Raw genomic sequence first — 20,543 nt, forward strand, 5'->3', positions numbered from 1 at the left:
AAAAAAAAAAAAAAAGAAAGAAGGAAATTGTGCAATCTTAAGCAACATGGATGAACCTTGAGGATACTATGCTAAGTAATATCAGCCAGTCATAGAAGGACAAACACCTGTAGACCCAGCTATTCGGGAGGCTGAGGCAGGAGAATGGCGTGAACCTGGGAGGCGGAGCTTGCAGTGAGCCGAGATTGTGCCACTGCACTCCAGCCTGGGTGACAGAGTGATACTCCGTCTCAAAAAATAATAATAAAATAGGCCAGGTGCAGTGGCTCATGCCTGTAATCCCAGCACTTTGGGAGGACGAGGCAGGTGGATCACAAGGTCAGGAGATTGAGACCATCCTGGCTAACTTGGTGAAACCCCATCTCTACTAAAAATACAAAAAATTAGCCAGGTGTGGTGGCGGGCGCCTGTAATCCCAGCTACTCGGGAGGCTGAGGCAGGAGAACGGCGTGAACCCAGGAGGCAGAGCTTGCAGTGAGCCGAGATGGCGCCACTGCACTCCAGCCTGGGCGACAGAGCAAGACTCCATCTCAAAAATAATAATAATAATAACAAAATAAAATTTGGACAAGATATACCACAGCTTGTTCCACCTCCAGGCAAAGGAGCTGGGCATTTGTACTTGCATCCCATTTGTTAGCACTGGCTCAGGCTGGGGAGGCACAGACCTCAGCTCAGGCTCTCCCTGTCCTCTGTACAGGGTATGGCTCCAGCACGCAAGGCCTCATCTAAGGTCACAAGCTGCAGTTAAGCACGCCAAAGCCAGGGGTGGCTAAGAGAGCAGGAAGGGACCTTACGGGCCAGGGGGGCATCAGCAGTGCCCACTACAGCCCTGTGGGCCCGAGTCATGGCAGCTGTCTTCTCTGTGGCCAAGGAAAAGTGCTCTCACCTCAGGAGTGTTGCTGATACCTGGCCTTGCCACAGGCCCTCTGCAAATACTCATGGTGTCTAAAGATGTTGACTTGGGGAAAGTGTCGGCCCTTTCAATTGTTTCTCTTTGGTGATGAAAAATGACACACATCTAAGAATAAATGTAAGGTAAATGTGCACAATGTCTACACTGAAAACAACAAACCAGTCACAGACGGCTACCCTGTATTCACAGGATAGAAAAATGGGTAGGAGATTAAGATGCTTCACACGAGAGGCGACAAGATTTGAATGGCCAGGAAGTGGATGAGAAGGTGCTTGAGTTTGTTGTCAGGAAAAACGTAAAGCAAAGCCCACTTGGATGTTACTACATACTCACCAAATGCCAAAATGAACAAGACAGAAAATAACAAGCATACAAGCAGATGTGGAACTCCCACACACAGTGGGTCGTGAACAGGCACCACCATTTTTGTATCTACTGAAGTTGAATATGGGCACATCCCATGACCAGGTAAACACAGGAAATGTACAACACAAATGCATGCATTGGTTCACCACAAGACATGCATGAGAATCTTTACAGCAGCATGATGTGAAATAGCCAAAAACCGGACACTGCCCACATGCCCATCAATAGGCAAATGTATAAGAATAGTTGTGTATTCAAAAATACAATCTTAAACAGCAATGACAGTGATCTACATGGGCATACAGCAACACAGACGGCACTCACAAAGTGTTGATTAAAAGAAGCCAGACAGAGCATATATTTTTATGTAAAGCACAGAAACAGACAAAAATAATCTATCTTTAGAAGTCAGCACAGTGGCTCCCTTCATGGGGGTGGTGACAGGTGGCATGGCAACTTCCAGGATGCTGATGATGTCTGGACCAGGGTGATTCCGTCTGTGAGAATGTGCTGAGCTGTACCTTGATGATCTTTTTGTCAAAAACATGCTTCTTCTACTGAGACTCTTTGAAACATTATAGGGAAACAGAAGATCCTCCTGGGAAATGGTGACATTCTAGAAGAGATCACCATGTTCACAGCTACTCTCGAAAGCAACTGCTTTCTATGCCCAGGTCTCCACCTCATCAACTAAATCAGAACACGCGGGGCAGAAGCTGAGCATCAGCAGCATGTAAAGGTCCCCAGATGACACCAACACGCAGTCAACTTCAGGACCCACTGGACGATCTTTCCTACCACTTGACAGTGGGAATTAACAGATCCCGTCCCCCAGCCTGGAAGTCTCCCCTCACTCCTGGAGTCTCAGTCTGTCACTTACCCTCCTTGAGGTTCCTGTTACCCTCAGAATAGGAGCAGGCAGTATGATCAATGAGAGAAAAGGGCCAGGTCCTCGAAGCCTGAAGAGCGCTTTAAGTGAATCTGGATTTCATTCTAAGAGCAATAAGGAGGCACTGAAGAAATTAAGGAAACATCATCCCTCTTCTGTCACTTATACCCCATTCTGCCTTAGTTAGACATGAATTAATTGTAGTTAGCACATTTTGAGGCATGACCATGGGCAGGCAGTGTTCTCAGGGAATGCACTGATTAATCTCCATGACCACCCTGACATAGGGCCTGCTACTATCCTTGTCTTACTTCTGAGAGGTTTTGTAAAGTCACCCAAGATCACACCGCTTGGGAGTGGGAGAGCCAGAGCCAGGGCCAACCAGATAATTCTGCCTTTAACCGCCATGCGCAGGACCTCCCATTGTCTCATCCTTTCCTCAAACACAGAATGACCCTCAGTGTCTGCCAAGCTCCATACTCAGCACTGGGAAGATAATGTTGGGTCTCTCTTCAGCTCTCTGAATATACCTGAATTTAGCTTACAGAAGAGTATTTAAAACAGAAAGACAGTCACAAAACATTAGGTGGAAAAATCAAGCTACATATAGTATGTGCTGTATAATCTCATTTTTTATAGAATATAAAATGTACTTACAGGAAAAGGCTAAAAGGATAATATGAAATACCAAAACTTCTAAAGGAGATTTTACTTTCTAAACTCCCTACAATGAATGTTTTATTTTTCTAATACCAACCCAAATGACCCACAGTGCCAGCCTCAAGGACTCATCATCTGGAGCCAACGGGGCAGCCATGCCAGGGATCACAGGGAAAGGCTGGCTGCCTTATCAAGCGTGGGCACAGGGTAGCAGGGAGGCCAGGAGAGGTGCAGCCTGGTGGACAGCATCTGTGTCCCTGGGGCAGCTCCCCTCCCACAGGATCCAGATGCTCCTGGCACCCAGTAGGCGCCCAGTGTTTACTGAACACCCAAGAGGAGTAAGGCCTCTACCTGGAGGCTCTGCAAGAACCACACGTGGAGTTGGTTTACAGCACACACGCACACCCCACATCCAACTCTATAGGGACTGGTGGTGGTGTTTTTGGTGGACAATGCCTAGAATGTGGGACTCCGCCCTGCTAAATTTTAATCTTGGAGTTGCCACTTATTATCTGGATTTTAGATAAGTCATCTCAGCCTCTTCAGGCCTCAGGCCCCTCCTCTGCAAAACTGGGTATTGTTAGACCTACTTTACAGGGTTGTGGGGTTAAATGGGAGTGTTGCTAGAAAAACTGTGAGTTAAAAGCCTAATCATAATGTAAAGAATTATGTATCAAGTACTTACATGGAACCTCATTTGCAAGGTGCTAATCTGTGTTAAATAGCACAAAAATATTAACCCACATATTCTTCATACCCTAAGAGAGATGCCATGATTATCCTTGCTTTACTGGTGGGGAAACACTGAGCAGCTCAGTGTCTTGTCCAAGACAGCACAGTTAGTAAGCTCCATCCCAGTTCCTAGCAGTGAACCCTGCAGGCTCTCTCGCCATGCAGTAATAAACATGACACAGTATCTCATCTGTACAGACACATCCTGTCACACGATTATCTCATCTACACTGCACTGAGTGCTCCCCCAGGCTTACTCTGCCCAGGAGCAATGCTTCTCTTCTGCCATCTGGTGGCAGCCATGGGGCATGACACCTGAGGGGGCGTGTGCTTAGGGCTGGAGGATCTTGGCAAAATCAAGCAGAAATTCTCCTCCTCCATTATGGTAACTCAAAGCAGTATGCCAGGAATACTGGCATTTTAATGGGGGGAGGGGGCAACTGGCACTCATTCAAAATCATTTGCTGAGCATGTACTGTAGGACACACTTCCATTTATTCCACAAAGATGTATTGAGCCCCTACTAAGGTGAGCCAAACAGCACCCTAGGCTTACTGTCAGGCTCTAGACAGCCAAAGAAACAGGAATAAAATACATCTGCCCTCTAGTATCTTACGGAATACAGACAAGGGGGGCACCAGAACATGTGGGTATGCTGACAAGATTAGCTCCATATGGGCAAGTGGGGGCAGCAACAAGAGCAAAGTCCCAGAAAATAAGAGGGGGTGGCCACTGACAGAATAGGGAACCCCCACCCATCCCAACAAGAAGGAGCCAGAAAGGGTAAATGTGGTGGGGTTAGGACATTTGGTGGTGAAAAGATGGTGTCTTATTCTGTTTTCTGCTGCTCTGACAGAATACCACAGATGTGGCAATTTATAAAGTTTATTTGGTTGACAGTTCTGGAGGCTGGAGAGTCCAAGAGCATGACACCAGCATCTGACAAGGGTCAGCCCATGGTGGAAAGTCAAGTCAGTGCATGAGACAGAGAGAAGTAGGTCAAACGTATATCCTTTTTATGAGAACCCTACTCCCACAATGGCTTTAATCCCTTCATGAGAGTGGAGGCTTCATGACTCAATCACTTCTTGAAGACTCCACCCCAAATACTGGTAAAATGGCAATTAAATAGCAACACGTGCTCCGGGGGAGCCAATCAAGCAACAGCAGGTGGAGACTCTTACCATTTCCATAAGACGCAGGGTAACCATCTGAGAAGTGGGAGTGGGGGCAGGAAGGTACTGGAAGAGGCTAAGGAGAAAAGACACACATGAACCAGTTGTTTTAGAGAATAGTGAGCACACATAACCGTTGATTTTTAGGTGGCAATACATTTGGAAAGTGACTTGAAAAGCCTGGCTGTGTGCTTTTCTCCAGGAACATTCAGCTGCTTCAGCAAAGGTGCCTAATCACCTTTAGGGCTTTGTTGCCTGTGTTGTTTAATGCTTCAAATGCACTTTAAAAGAAATGTGTATTCTACTGTGCAGGAGAATGTTCTATAAATGGCAAGTAGGTCCTGTTGGTCGATGATGCTGATCAGTTCTTCTGCATCCTTGCTGATTTTCTGTCTAGTTCTATCAAGCACCAAGAGAGGAGTACAGAAGTACCAACTATAAACAGGGACGTGTCTACTTCTCCTTTCAGTTGTCAGTTTTACTCCACATGTTCTGAAGCTCTCTTGTTTGGTGCATTTAGGGTGGTTATGTCTTGGTGAATTGATGCCTTTTTTTTGTTTGTTTTTTTGAGACGGAGTCTCACTCTGTCGCCCAGGCTGGAGTGCAGTGGCCAGATCTCAGCTCACTGCAAGCTCCGCCTCCCGGGTTTACGCCATTCTCCTGCCTCAGCCTCCCGAGTAGCTGGGACTACAGGCGCCTGCCACCTCACCCGGCTAGTTTTTTGTATTTTTTAGTAGAGACGGGGTTTCACCAGGTTAGCCAGGATGGTCTCGATCTCGACCTTGTGATCCGCCCGTCTCAGCCTCCCAAAGTGCTGGGATTACAGGCTTGAGCCACTGCGCCTGGCCTGATGCCTTTCTTATTTGTGTAATGTCTCTCTTTATTCCTGGTAATTGGCTTTGCTCTGAAGTGTCCTTTTTTTTTTTTTTTTTTTTTTCTTTTTTTAAGGTAGAGCCTCACTCTGTTGCCCAGCCTGGAGTACAGTGGTTCAATAATAGCTTACTGTTAACCTTGAACTCCTAGGCTCAAGGGCTCGTCCCACTTCAGCCTCCTGAGTAGCTAGAACTACTGGTGCATGCCACCACACCTGGCCAACTTTTAATTTTTTTTGTAGAGACAGGGTTTTGCTATGTTGCCCAGGCTGGTCTTAAACCCCTAGCCTCAAGTAATGCTCCTGCCTCAGCCTCGCAAAGCACTGAGATTATAGGTATGAGCCACCACACCCAGCCCTCTGAAGCCTACTTTGGCTGTATTTATATAGAGACTCAAGATTTTAAAAACCATGTCAAAGTGGTACATCTTTTTTCACATTTTTACTTTTAACCTGCCTATAGCACTATATTCAAAGTGGTTTTCTTGTATACTGCATTATAATTGGGTCATTTAAAAATCTATTTTGATAATCTTTGTCTAATCTGTTTAGACCACTTACATGTAATGTAATTACAGATGTCAAGATTTAGGTCTATATTATTTTATCTTTATTATCTACCTGTTTTTTATTCCCGTTTTCCATGTCCTGCCTTCCTGTGGGCTACTTGAACATTTTGTACTACTCCATTTTGCTTTACCTAGTGTTGTTCACTTTATCTTTTTCTGTAACTTTTATTCGTGGTTACTCTTGAGATTATCGTACACATATTTATCAGTCTAGTAATATCAATATTTTACCATTTCAAGAAAAATACAGAAACCTTAACACCATTTAAGTCTCTTTGCTCTCCCATTCTTTGTAACATAGTTGTCTTAAATATCACCTCTGCATACACTGAAAAGCATACCAGGCATTGTTATAATTTCTTTAAAAAAATTTTTTCCATAGGTTATTGGGGAACAGGTGATGTTTGGTTACATGAGTAGGTTCTTTAGTGGTGATTTGTGAGATTTTGGTGCACCCATCACCTGAGCAGTATACACCGTACTCAATTTGTGGTCTTTTATCCCTCGACCCCTTCCCACCCTTTCCCCGAGTCCCCAAAGTCCATTGTGTCATTCTTATGCCTTTGCATCCTCATAGCTTGGCTTCCACTTATGAGTAAGAACATAGTGTTTGGTTTTCCATTCTTGAGTTACTTCACTCAGAATCTTATTCTAAGTCTTCAATCTCATCCAGGTTGCTGCAAATGCCATTAATTCATTCCTTTTATGACCGAGTAGTATTCCATCTGCCGTTTGTGTGCTACCTAGAAACTAATCTGAAACTTAGGCAGTATTCCACACCATAGTTGAATTCTCAGTTTTTGCTTTATTGATTCTGGTCAGTTTCAAGCATGAGCTGCTCAGAGGTGTGCTCAGGACTTCATACACAGAATTAAAGATCTTTCTCTCCAGTTCTCTCTTCTCTGAAATCCTCCCCAATTCTCTAGTGTAGAGACACTGACTCTTTATTGTCCTTCACTTAGTGCTGGCTGGGCATGTTGACAGGGCTCCCCTCCAGAGTCTCCATGCTGAAGCATCCAGTGGGAGGGGTGCAATTTCTTTAAGGTGTTCATCTGGAGGAGGGGAGTAATATAGTTTGAATATTTGTCCCCATCCAAATCTCATGCTGAATTTTAATCCCCAGTGCTGGAGATGGAGCCTAGTGAAAGGTCTTTGGATCATGATGGTGGATTCCTCATGAATGGTTTGGGCCATCTCCTTGGTGATAAGTGAGCTCTCACTCTGAGTTCACAAAAGATCCGATGACTTAATTAAAAAAGTATGTGGCACCTCCCCCCACTCTCTCTCGTGCTTGCTCCTTTTTTTCTTTTATTTTTTTATTGATACTTTCATTGGTCTTGATGCTCCTCCTTTTGTCATGTAACGTGTCTGCTCCTCCTTCACCTTCCACCATGCTTGTCAGCTTCCTGAGGCTTCCCTAGAAGCCAAGCAGATGCCAGCACCATGCTTCTTGTAAAGCCTGCAGAACCATGAGCCAAATAAACCTTTTTTCTCTGTAAATTACCCAGTCTCAGATATTTATTTATAGTAATGCAAGAACAGCATAATACAGGGAGGTATACTCAAAGCAGCTTCATCTTGCAGGGCATCCTATTCCAGATCTTTTGGCTAGAGACATTAGGTTCTTTTTAAAATTTTGGTCTGTAATTGTAGGTGGTAGACTGCCACAGCACCGAGACCAGGATATACAGGAGGAAGAAAACAAACAGATAACCCACTGCTGAGTTGTGCTATGAGTCCTGAGGTCCTTGGCCACTCTATCTTCTTTCCTCCACCTTTCAGAGTCTTCTGGTAGTTGCTTTATACATTTGGCCCAGGATTTTTAGTTGTAATCAGCAGGAGAAATAGGGTGGAGCGGACCTATCCCATTTTGTCCAGAACCATCAATGATACCTCTTTTAAAACCTTCTTAAAATGGATCACACTAAAAAGTACTAAATACACATTACACATATAGTTAACAAACTTTGGGATGCGGGGAGCAGGGGAGATGGGCCAGAACTATTTGAAAGATGCCTTAAGACTGAGGTCACTCTGAAGTGCAGGCAGAGCTTGAAAGTTAGCTGCAGCTTTTTTATTCCTGGAAGTGTTCCCTCTACTTGTCTCCCAGAGAGTACATACTCCATGGGACGCCCTCTGTGGCCAATCTCCAGCCTCACATTCCCTTCTCAAGCCCCTGTCAGGGAACTGTCTCTCTCTTGCCTTTCAGGGAGGCACTGTGATAATGGAGCTAGCAGCTTCAGGCTTTGGAATCAGACTGCCTTAGTTCTAATTCTGCCTCTGTAACTTCTTGGTTATGTGACTTTATCTGAGAACCAGTTTCCAACCTGTAAGATGGGGACAATAATACAGAAACTAATACTTCTTACAACCTCTACTATGATCACATAGTCTAAGCTACTTAGATTACAATAGTGTCACTGCTTCCACCCTTGACCCTTCTTCATCCTTTTCTCTACATAACAGCAACATAAGAAACTTAAAAAGGAAAGTCACATCATGTCACTCCTCTGCCCAACTGCTTCTCCAAATCCTTAAAATGGACATAGCGACTCTCTATGATCTGGCCCCTGCTACCTTTTCAACCCCACCTCCTACCATTCTTTCCCTGCTAACCTCACTCCAGCTATTCTGCTGCTCCTTGAAAATTCCAAGCATCCTCCCGCCCTCAGGACTTTTGCATATGTCTCTGCACGGAATTTCCTTTCTCCAGATGGAGACAGCATAATGTGGTGGTAAGGGAAAAATCACTTTGGTTACTAAAAAGTGTGTGAGTGTATACAGTGGGCCCTCCATATCCACAAATTCTGCATTGGCAAATTCAGCCAAAAGCAGATGGAAAATATTTGAGAAAAAATAACAAGAAATAACAACATAACAATAAAAATGCAAATAAAAACCCAACACAGTATAACAACTATTTACACAGCATTTACATACTAGGGATTACAAGTAATCTAGCGATTAAAGTATATGAGAGGATGTGCGTAGGTTATATGCAAATATGATGTCATTTTGTATAAGGAACTTGCATATCTGTGGATTTTGGTGTCCTGAGGACATTCTGGAACCAATCCCTCAGGGATACTGAGGCACAATTGTATATATGTATAATTTATATATGTGTGTGTGTGTGTGTGTATATATATATATATATATATAAAATACATTTATTCAGTGCTGTGTCAAGCACCATTCTAATGGACCAATTTACAAACATCTGAATCTTCATGACAATAACCCAACATAGGTAAATACTACTTTTTTTTTTTTTTTTTTTTTTTTTTGAGACAGTGTCTTGCTCTGTCGCCCAGGCTGGATGCAGTGGCACAATCTTAGCTCACTGCAGCCTCTGCCTCCCAGGTTCAAGCAATTCTCCTGCCTCATCCTCCTGAGTAGCTGAGATTACAGGCATGCACCACCACAACCGGCTAGTTTTTGTACTTTTAGTAGAGATGGGGTTTCACCACGCTGGCCAAGCTGGTCTCGAACTCCTGGCCTCAAGTGACCTGCCTGCCTCAGCCTCCCCAAGTGCTGGGATTACAGGCATGAGCCACCACGCTCGGCTGGTAAATACTACTTTTATAATGATTTTAGATATAATGAAACTAAAGTATAGAAAAATTAATTTGTCCACATAGCTAGCAAGCAGTAGTCAGGATTCAAACCCAGTGTAGTGCCTTTTCCCTCACCTTTATAAAATTTTATAATATTTGTACTTCATAAGCATATATTATACTTATAATCTATACATGAGTGATGCAAGTTAAGTGCTTAGCACAGTGCCTGGCACAAAATATGGTTCCAACAAATGTTAGCTGGGTTTTCATTCCCATTGTACCTTTCAAGGGCACATGTGGGAATTTAAGCTATATGATAGCTACCACATACTAATGGGAGAAAGTCAGAGACTCCTTCAGATCCAATCTTCAGCAGAAACCTCTGAAGACAATGAAATGAAAGATTTGACATGACTACACTGATATTTTAGCAAGGAATTCTGCTGGAAGTGTATGGGACCAAGTTATGGGAGGAAGAAGTTAAAGCAGGGAGAACTACCGGGGAAGTATTGGAAAAGGTCCAAGAGTTCCATCTCTTAATGGCAGCTTACATGGAGTTTACATTCTAGGTGGAAACCTTTCATACGCTTATTTTCGGCAGTTCTCACAACTGAGATTTGAGAGGGATATATATTATCCCTATTTTTCTGAATAGAAAATGGAGGCTTAGAGTGGTGAAATAATTTGTCAAGTTACCTAGTCAACAAGCGTGAGAAATGAAGAACTCAAGTCTTCCTCTATATTCCAGAGTCCTCTACTCTGTTAGATACCTAATCACCAAGTTATAGCTCTGCAGACTAAGAGTGTTTTATGATTTAGGTAAACTGAGAAAGATAAATTCATTTAATTTAGCAGTAACATCTAATAAATATTATTACTGTTTCTTACATTTTGTAATGTCTTATATTTTTGAAACAGGGACTTTCAAGATACAGCAATGGGACACAGGCAGACATATGTTCCTTGAATCTGCTCCTGGTTTGGGAATGTTTGTGACTATTACAACTTACAATGGTGAGGTAAAACATTCTTTTATACTGTTACTAAAATTTTTCATTTGCCAGAAATTCAGGTATCATGTAGCCCAGTTTTAAAATCTCTACAGAAGCACTTACACACCGGCATTAACAATTTTTAATGCATATAGCACTGAATGATAGCATGACATAAAAACATAGCAAGTGCCTGCCCTCAATGAGCCTATAGTTTAGTTGAGAAGCAGAGACAGGCTTCGTAACATAAAAAGCTTTTAAAAAATAAAATGAGGAGCCCCAGATTTGCCATCTTGAAGTCTGCTGATCTTGCTAGGCAAAAGGGACCTTAGGGCCAAAGCACCCCTGTGGTTTTGCACCACCCAGGCCCCATCTGCTTTGCTGGTGCTGCAGCCCCACCCAAGCACAAGGCTCAGATAAGCCAACTCCTCCCTCCTCCCATTTTGGCATGGGCGTTCTCTAGCAATGCAGCAGCCTCAGCGACTATCTGGTCTTATATACCTCTTACTAGGAGTTAGCAAAGGAGTACAAAAGTCACCAGGTAATGTGGAAAGAATATGGATTTTGGAGTCAGAATCAAACTCAAGCATAGATTGTCACATATAAGCTAAAATCTTGGAAGGGTTATTTGACTGCTTTGATGCTGTTTTCTCATATATACAATGGATATAACAGAGATATCCATCTCCCACTATGTAAGCTCAAGACAATGAATTCCTCATTCCACTAACTCAAACCTAGTTGTTCTGGAGCTGTGCTCATGGGGTAGCAGAATGGTTGTGGACCAAAGACTTGGAGAACAGAACAGGCTGGCAAGAAAAGGGTGCTTGAAGTAGGCAGGACAGGACTCCCACTCTCATAAAACTGGATAACTGGTTGACCCAAGCTCAGGAAGACACTATGACACCCCCACTTATGTGGAGACAGACAGCTGTGCTGAAGACTCCAATCCAGTTGGATTTTTGGACACTTGATTTTTACCTGTTCAATAGTTTTCTCTTGGCACATCTGGCACCTCACTGACAATAATTCCCCTGGGACTGTTTTCCTAGCTCCAGCACTTGTCAAGACAGCTACCCTCTCTTCTCTACACACCCACATCTATGCTTCTAGCCCACTTCCTGTTCCGTTGTATCAAACCCCAATTATCTTTTGTACTTTCCCAATAATCCTTAATGACCAATCTGAAAATGTCTCCAAAGCACATTAAACCCAGAGACAAATTTTAGTTGAGCCAAAAACTATCACATTAAAACCCATTCACTGTTTTTTTAAAAGACATAGAAGACTCATTCTTTGAAAATTGAAATTGCCTGAAACAACAGCTGAACTCTCTACTCTGTTCCATTGATCTGTTTGTCTATTCTTTCACCAATACCACACTGTCTTGACTACTGCAGCTTCATAGTAAATCTTAAAGTTGGGTAGTCTTAGTCCTCTTTTATTCTTCTCCCTCAATATTGTGTTGGCTATTATGGGTCTTTTGTTTCTCCATATAAATATTAGAATCAGCTTGTCAATATTCACAAAATAGTTTTAGGATTTTACTGGGATTCTGTTGAATTTATAGATCAAGTTGGGAAGAACTGAGATTTTGACAATAAGAAGTCTTCTTATCTATGAATATGGACTTCTCTCCATTTCTTTCTCCAGTTTTGTTTTCTTCATATAGGTCTTGCACATATTGTTAGATTTATAAATAAGTAATTTGAGGGAGGGTGCTGATGTAAATGATACTGTGCTTTTTATTTCACATTCCACTTGTTCATTGTTAGTATACAGGAAAGTGATTCACTTTCTTATATTCATCTTGTACCCTGCAACTTTACTATAATCACTTACTAGTTCTGGCAGTTTGTCAATTCTTTTCGGTTTTACACATAAACAGTCACGTCACCTGTGAACAAAGTTTATTTCATCCTTCCCAAACTCCTTATTTCCTTCTACTGCATTAGCCAGGACTTCCAGTCCACCAACAAAAGGCTTCTAGTTTCTGACCAATAAGTATTAATAGCTATAGGTTTTTTTTGTAGATGTTCTTCATCAAATTAAGTTCCCCTGTGTTCCTAGTTTGATGCATTTTTATCATAAATGGGTGTTGGCTGTTGTTAAATGCTTTTTCTGCATCTATTGATATGATGGTATGATTTTTCTTCTTTCACCTACTGATGTGATGAATTACACTAATTGATTTCTAATGTTAAACCAGCCTTGCATATCTGTAATAAGACCCACTTGGTTGTGGTATATAATTCTTTTTATATATTGCTGGATTTTCATTTGCTAATATTTTGTTAAGGGTTTTTGCATCTATATTCATGAGATATAATGATATGTAGTTTTCTTATAATGTCTTTGTCTGGTTTTGGTATTAGGGTAATGCTGGCCTCATAAAATGAATTAGGAAGTATTCCTTCTGTGTCTATCTTCTGGAAGAGATTGTAGAGAATTGGCACAATTTCTTCCTTAAATGTTTGGTGGAATTCACCAACGAACCCATCTGGGCCTGGTGCTTTCTGCTTTGGGAAGTTTCTATTGATTCAACCTCTTACTAGATATAGGCCTATTCAGATTGTCTACTTCTTGTATTTTATTAGATTGTGTATTTCAAGGAATTGGTCAGTTTCACCTAGGTTATCAAATTTGTGGGCATGGAGTTGTTCACAGTATTTCTTTATTATTCTTTTCATGTCCATGGGATTTGTAATGATGCCCCTTCTTTTGTTTCTGATATTTGTAATTTGTGTCATCTTCATTTTTTTTCTTAGCTTGGCTAGAAGCTTTTAACCTTTTCTAAGAATCAGCTTTTGGTTTTGTTGATTTTTTTCTATTTCTTGTTTTTAATTGATTTCTGCTGTTTTTATTTTTCTTCTGCTGCTCACTTTGCACTTAATTTTCTCTTCTTTTTCTACTTTCCTTAGGTAGCAGCTTAGATTATTAATTTTAGATCTTGCTTTTGAATACAGTCATCCCTTGGTATTTGCGGGGTATTGGTTCCAGGATTCTCCAAAGCTATAAAACTCTGAAGATGCTCAAGTCCCTTATATGAAATGGTGTAGTTTGCAGGTAACTAGTGCACATCCTTGCATTAATTTAAATCACATCTAGATTACTTATATCTAATACAATGTAAATGCTGCAGAGTTGTTACACTGTAGTTTTTCACTTATATTATTTTTGTTATATATACATATTTCAAGTATTTTCAATACATGGCTGGTTCAATCCAGGAGTGAAAACTGGTATTACAGAGAGCCAACTATATATGGATTCAATGCTTTCAATTTCCCTGTAGTCACTGCTCTTGTCGCATCCCACAAATTTTGATACGTTGTAGTTTTTGTCTTTTCTTCTTTGATCCATGTTAATTAGAAGTGTGTTGTTTAATCTCCAAGTATTTTGCGATTTTCCAGCTATCTCTCTGTTACTGATTTCCAGTTTAATTCCACTGTGGCCTGAGAACATATATTGTATGATTTCTATTATTTTAAATTCGTTAAGGTGTGATATATGGCCCAGAATGTGGTCTACCTTGGTGAATGTTCCATATGAACTTGAGAAAAATGTGTCCTCTGCTATCATTAGATAAAGTAATCATAGGTGTCAATTATGTCCAGCCAACTGATGGTGCTACTGAGTTCAATGATGTCCTTACTGATTTTGGCCTGCAGGATCTGTCCATTTTTGACAGAAGGGGTTGAAAACTCCAACTATAATAAAGTGTTCATCTATTTTTTCCTTGCAGTTCTATCAGGCTTTACTTCACATATTTTCATGCTCTATTGTCAGGTGCATACATGTTGAGGATTGTTGTCTTCTTAGAGAATTAACCCCTGTATCATTATGTACTGCTCCATTATATAATTATCCCTGATAATTTTCATTGCTTTTGAAGTCTACTCTGCCTGAAATTAATACAGCTACTCCAGCCTTCTTTTGATTAAGGTTAGCATGGTGTTATCTTTCTCTAGCCCTTCATTTTTAATCTATGTGTCTTTACATTTCAAATGATTTTCTTATAGACAACATATAGTTGGGTCTCATTTTTTGATCCACTCTTTTTTAACTGGTGTATTTAGACCATTGACATTTTTTTTCCATGTGTCCAAGGCATGAACCAGGTATGGGTACAGATCAAAGGCCAAGCTGGGATGAACAAGGGGTTGCTTTGTCCCTGGCTGATATAAGATGGGCACCACCAACCAGGTGCCACTCTACTGAGGTCAAAGACACAGATCATTAACATTTAAGGTGATGATTTATATAGCTGGATTATCTGCCATATTTGTTACCATTTTCTATTTGTTGCCCTCATTCTTTGTTCTATTTTTTTCTTCTCCTCTTTTTCAAGCCTTTTGGGGTTTTAATTGAGCATTTTCTGTGATTCCATTCTCTGTTAGCATATGAAGTTGCCCTAGAGTTTGCCATATACATTCACAACTAGTCCAAGTCTAATTTCAAATAACACTATACACTACCACTTCACAGGTAATGCCTTTTTTTTTTTTTTTTTTTTTTGAGATGAAGTCTCACTCTGTCACCCGCCTGGTGTGAACTCAGCTCACTGTAACCTCCTCCTCCCAGGTTCAAGCAATTCTCCCTGCCGCAGCCTTCTGAGTAGCTGGAATTACAGGCACCCGCCACCACACCTGGCTAATTTTTCTTTTTGTATTTTTTAGTAGAGACAGGGTTTCACCATGTTGGCCAGGCTGGTCTTGAACTTCTGACCTCAGGTGATCCGCCTGCCTCAGCCTCTCAAAGTGCTGGGATTACAGGCATGAGCCACCATGCCTAGCCTCAAGTGCCTTTTATTAACAAAGTATTCCTAATTCTTCCTTGCTGTCCCTAATTTTATCATGGCTATCATTAATTTCACTTACATGTAAACTATGATCATTCAATACATTGTTGCCATTATCTTGAATAAAGTGATATTTCTTAGGTCAGTTAAGAACAAGAAAATAGAGGCTGAGCGCAGTGGCTCACGCCTGTAATCCCAGCACTTTGGGAGGCCGAGACAGGTGGATCACGAGGTCAAGAGATCGAGACCATCCAGGCCAACATGGTGAAACCCTGTCTCTACTAAAAAATTAGCCGGGCGTGGTGGTGAGCGCCTGTAGTCCCGGCTACTCCAGAGGCTGAGGCAGGAGAATGGCGTGAATCTGGGAGGCGGAGCTTGCAGTGAGCCAAGATTGCCCCACTGCACTCCAGGCTGGGCAACAGAGCGAGACTCCGTCAAAAAAAANTCATTAATTTCACTTACATGTAAACTATGATCATTCAATACATTGTTGCCATTATCTTGAATAAAGTGATATTTCTTAGGTCAGTTAAGAACAAGAAAATAGAGGCTGAGCGCAGTGGCTCACGCCTGTAATCCCAGCACTTTGGGAGGCCGAGACAGGTGGATCACGAGGTCAAGAGATCGAGACCATCCAGGCCAACATGGTGAAACCCTGTCTCTACTAAAAAATTAGCCGGGCGTGGTGGTGAGCGCCTGTAGTCCCGGCTACTCCAGAGGCTGAGGCAGGAGAATGGCGTGAATCTGGGAGGCGGAGCTTGCAGTGAGCCAAGATTGCCCCACTGCACTCCAGGCTGGGCAACAGAGCGAGACTCCGTCAAAAAAAAAAAAAAAAGAATAAGAAAATAGAAAGTTTTAATTTTACCTCCACTTTTCTAATGTTCATCCTTTATGCAGATTTGAGTTTCTGACCTATATAATTTTCCTTCTTTCTAAAGAATTTTTTTAACATTTCTTACAAGGCAGATCTACCAGCAAAAAATCCTTCAGTTTTTATTTGTTTGAGAAACGCTTTACTCCCTCTTATGTCTTGCAGGATAATTTTGCAGGACACCAAAGTCTAGGTTGGTCATTTTTTATCCCCAATACATTAAATATTTCACTCTACTCTCTTCTTGTTTGCATAGCTTCTGAGGAGAGGTCAGATGCAATTTTTACATTTGCTGCTCTGTAAGTAAGGTTCTTCCCCTCTCTGGCTGCTCAAGATTTTCTTATTCGTGTTTGCTTCTCTGCAGTTTTAATGATATTCCTAGGTGTAGCTTTTTGGTTTCATTTTGGGGTTGAGGGGATTTCATGAGGGGGTGAGGGGATTAATCCTGTTTGGTATACTCTGAGCTTCCTGAATCTATGGCTTGGTATATTAATTTGGGGAAAAAATTCTCAGTCATTATTGCTTCAAATATTTCTTTTCTTTTCTCTGTTTCTCCTCCATCCGGTACTCCCATTATATGTCAAGTTACACCTTTTGTAGTTGTTCCACAGTTCTTGGATATTCTGTGGGACAACAGTAGTGGGAGAGTGTTTTCTCCATACTATCCCTGGATAGTTTTAAATCTTTGTCAATCTGACAATGAACAAGGGCTATCTTACTGTAGTTTGAATTTTTTAATTACTAGCAAGGCTGAATATTTTTCATGTTTATTAGCCATTTGATTTCTTGTTTAGGAATGGCACAATTTTTTACTAGATAATATATAGATTTATTTTTAAGAATGGAAACTAGGAAATAATAACTCAATCTATGGAAATCCTTAATCCTAGGTAATATTGTCGAAGCTATATGGCCCGCAAGGGACATTCTATTTTACTTCATATTCACCTGGTGAACACATCATTTGCTTAGAATCTAATTCTACGAGGCTTGTGTCATTTGGAGGGAATAGGCTGGTAAGTACATGCTTCCCATGTCCTTGTTGATGAACACAGTGTCAGCACTATTCAAGCATGACACTGGTATGCAGATCCATTACACTCAAACTGGCTAGAAACTTATTAAAGTCCTATGCCCAGATCTCATCGCAGCAACCAAAGAGGGAGCTGGAGAGCTTGGAAGGGGTTCAAAGGAGAGCCATGAAGTTGATTAAAGGGTTGAAAAATAAGAGCCGTGAGGGAAGGTTAAAAGAACTGTGATTATTCAGGCTTGAAAACAAGTGAAGGCTGAAGGGTGAATTAATAATGGAATTCTAATAAATAAAACTCTTACACGGTAGATGGTGATTGGCTATTTTCTAAATGTGTTCAGAACTGATGAAAACGATTTGTACTTTAGCATAAGAAATTTAGTTATATGTAAAGAAAATTTCTCTCAGAACGTTAATCAAATTTTCTCCAGACCAAAGTCATTTACCTAATAGTTAATTTGATGTTCAGGAAGGTATAAATATACGTAAGGTCAGTAATTTACCATTTAATGCATTATTATTACAAGAAAGACTACCAAGTAGAACAAGGAAGAGTGGCAGTGAGGGAAAAAAGGGAGCTGAAGAGTGAAGTAGTGCCCTGCTTTTGAAAAGGGGAAGAGAGAAAAGGAAGGACGGAGGAATGGGAGGATACAAGAGTGAGAAAGTAAGGAAAAGAGTGGAGCTGTTTTAAAACATGCCATTTTTTCCTTTTACTGTTTGTACAGAGGATCCACTTAGATATTCGAGTTGGAGAACACGACCTTGATGCGGCCATTGCTCAAGCAAAGGACAAAGTTAATGAACTTACCTTCAAGCTTGAATATCTAATTGAACAAATTGGGCAAATAGTCAAAGAACAAAACTATCAAAGGGTCAGTCTGCCTACTCAGCTTATTTTATCTCTTGTTACCAGCAACTCATTTCTCAACGCAAAGCCCCTGGACCAAGGAAAGAATGAACTGCCTGTTCCTCACTCTTTCTCTCTGAGGTAGAACTGTGTGGACTCACAGGGACTGGAGAGAGCAATTTTTCTTCACTTTGTCTGCTGGACCATGAGCTCCTCTAGGAAAGAGAATTTCAGTTCATTCATCTTTTTATGCCCTGTGCCTAACAAAGTCCCCAGCAGCACAGGGTGTGAGCTTGCAGAATGAATAAATGCTTCCAAATGCATCCTATATATTTGTAGAGACTCGTGTATGCTCACTTTCCAAATCACAATTTTATTCTTATGACATTAGGTGCTTTTTGAGTGACTACACTAAGTGGATGTTGGTCGGATATGGGCTTAAATCTCATCTACACGTCAGTAATCTGTGTCATCTCTAAGCTTCAGTTTCCTTACCAGGTAGATAAGGACAGGTGTGATAAGCAAATAAGGCATGCAAGTGCCTGGCCTAATGCCTGGCATAAAGGCTGGACTCAAACGATGAAATCTACCACTATTGGGTAATGTTCACTTTGCCTGATGGTAGCAAATAAAATATATAAATAGGTCAAATTCCTGATATTTTACACCAAAATACAAAAACATCTAAGGTTGATTTTTACTCTCTTATACTTGGCTAAGCAATAGATTCTGTTTTAGAAAAGCAGACTGCACAGATACATTGGTGTAAGATATTAATTGGGTAATATTAAATACCTTGAATGCCCACAACAACCCTCCCCTCAAAATCATGAGTTAAGTACTTTATGACACTAAACCTGTCTATTTCTTTTTCGCATAGGACCGTGAAGAAAAGTTTCGGATGACCAGTGAAGATACAAATAGCAATGTTTTATGGTGGGCTTTTGCACAAATACTAATCCTTATCTCAGTCGGAATTTTCCAGATGAAATGCCTGAAAGACTTCTTTATAGCTAAGAAGCTTGTTTAAAATATTATCAATAAGGACAAATAATTTGCATAATGTTTGAGTTAATAAATCAAAATACCTGCATAAATGTGTATTACTTTTATGATTTCAAAGATACCACAGATTGAAATTAACATTATCATAATATAACATTGATAGAATGCTTTTTATAATACAGCTTCTGAATATGACAGATCAGGCACCTCATCCTGTTCTTATTTTTGAGACAGAGCCTCGCTCTGCTGCACAGGTGCCGTCAGGCTCACTGCAGCCTCGACCTCCAGGGCCCAAGTGATCCTCCCACCTCAGTCTCCCGAGTAGCTGGGACCCCAGGCGCCCACCACCACACCCACCTAATTTTTGTAGAGACGTGGTTTTGCCATGTTGCTGGTCTTGCTATTTTAAACTTGGCAGAGATCAGCACTGTGTAACAGAAATAAAAGTGGGCTACATATATAATTCTAATTTGTTGTTGTTGTTGAGATAAAGTCTCACTCTGTTGACCAGGCTGCAGTGCAGTGGTGTGACTTCGGCTCACTGCAACCTCCGCCTCCTGGGTTCAAGGGATTCTCCTGCCTCAGCCTCCTGAGTAGCTGGGATTACAGGCGCCTGCCACCATGCCTGCTAATTTTCTATTTTAGTAGAGAGGGGTCTTACCATGTTGGCCAGGCTAGTCTCGAACTCCTGACCTCAGGTGATTCGCCCACCTCGGCCTCCCAAAGTGCTGGGATTACAGGTGTGAGCCACCGCACCCAGCCCATACTTAATTCTAAGTTTCCTAGTCTCCACATTTTAAAGGATTTTTTGAAAGCGTAAAATCAATGCTAGTGATATATTTAACCTAATATATCAAAAATATCACTTTAGCATGTGATCAACATAAAATTACTAAGACGTTTTTCATACGAGGCCTGGAAACAGCTGTATGGGCACAGGGGCCACTTGGCCCGCAGCTACCGAGAGCGCTCACCCTGTGCTCTCCTGGCACAAACACCAGCCTGAGCCTCTCGATCCGGGCTCTGCAGCGTCCCCGAGGGCGGAAACTCTCAGAACCACGCGGAGGACAATTTTATAAAAACTCACTTCCCCATGCTGGAAGCTGGAAGCAGCAAAGGTCCTTTCCAGGCTTCGCCTTCTGTTTCAGAGAAAGCAGGCTCAGGCCTCCCGTGGTGAGGTCGCTGCGCCCGCAGCCACCTGGGCACTAGCCCCAAAGCGCAGAGTGCGACCTAGCCCCCATCCCCACCCCACCCCCCCA

The 20,543-nt window shown here is 41.6% G+C and overlaps 1 long non-coding RNA gene across 1 annotated transcript; it reads left to right on the forward strand.

Annotated features, from left to right (window-relative positions):
• The first annotated feature begins 10,710 nt into the window (after nt 1-10,710).
• LOC108524375 (uncharacterized) lies at nt 10,711-19,372 on the forward strand. The gene is made up of 4 exons (XR_001884033.1): nt 10,711-10,757; nt 17,293-17,418; nt 18,158-18,304; nt 19,160-19,372. It is a non-coding gene; the product is annotated as an uncharacterized LOC108524375 (long non-coding RNA).
• Nucleotides 19,373-20,543: the final 1,171 nt, after the last annotated feature.

This window comes from Rhinopithecus bieti, unplaced genomic scaffold (genome assembly GCF_001698545.2).
Source record: "Rhinopithecus bieti isolate Rb0 unplaced genomic scaffold, ASM169854v2 scaffold_79532, whole genome shotgun sequence".
Classification (NCBI taxonomy): domain Eukaryota; kingdom Metazoa; phylum Chordata; class Mammalia; order Primates; family Cercopithecidae; genus Rhinopithecus; species Rhinopithecus bieti.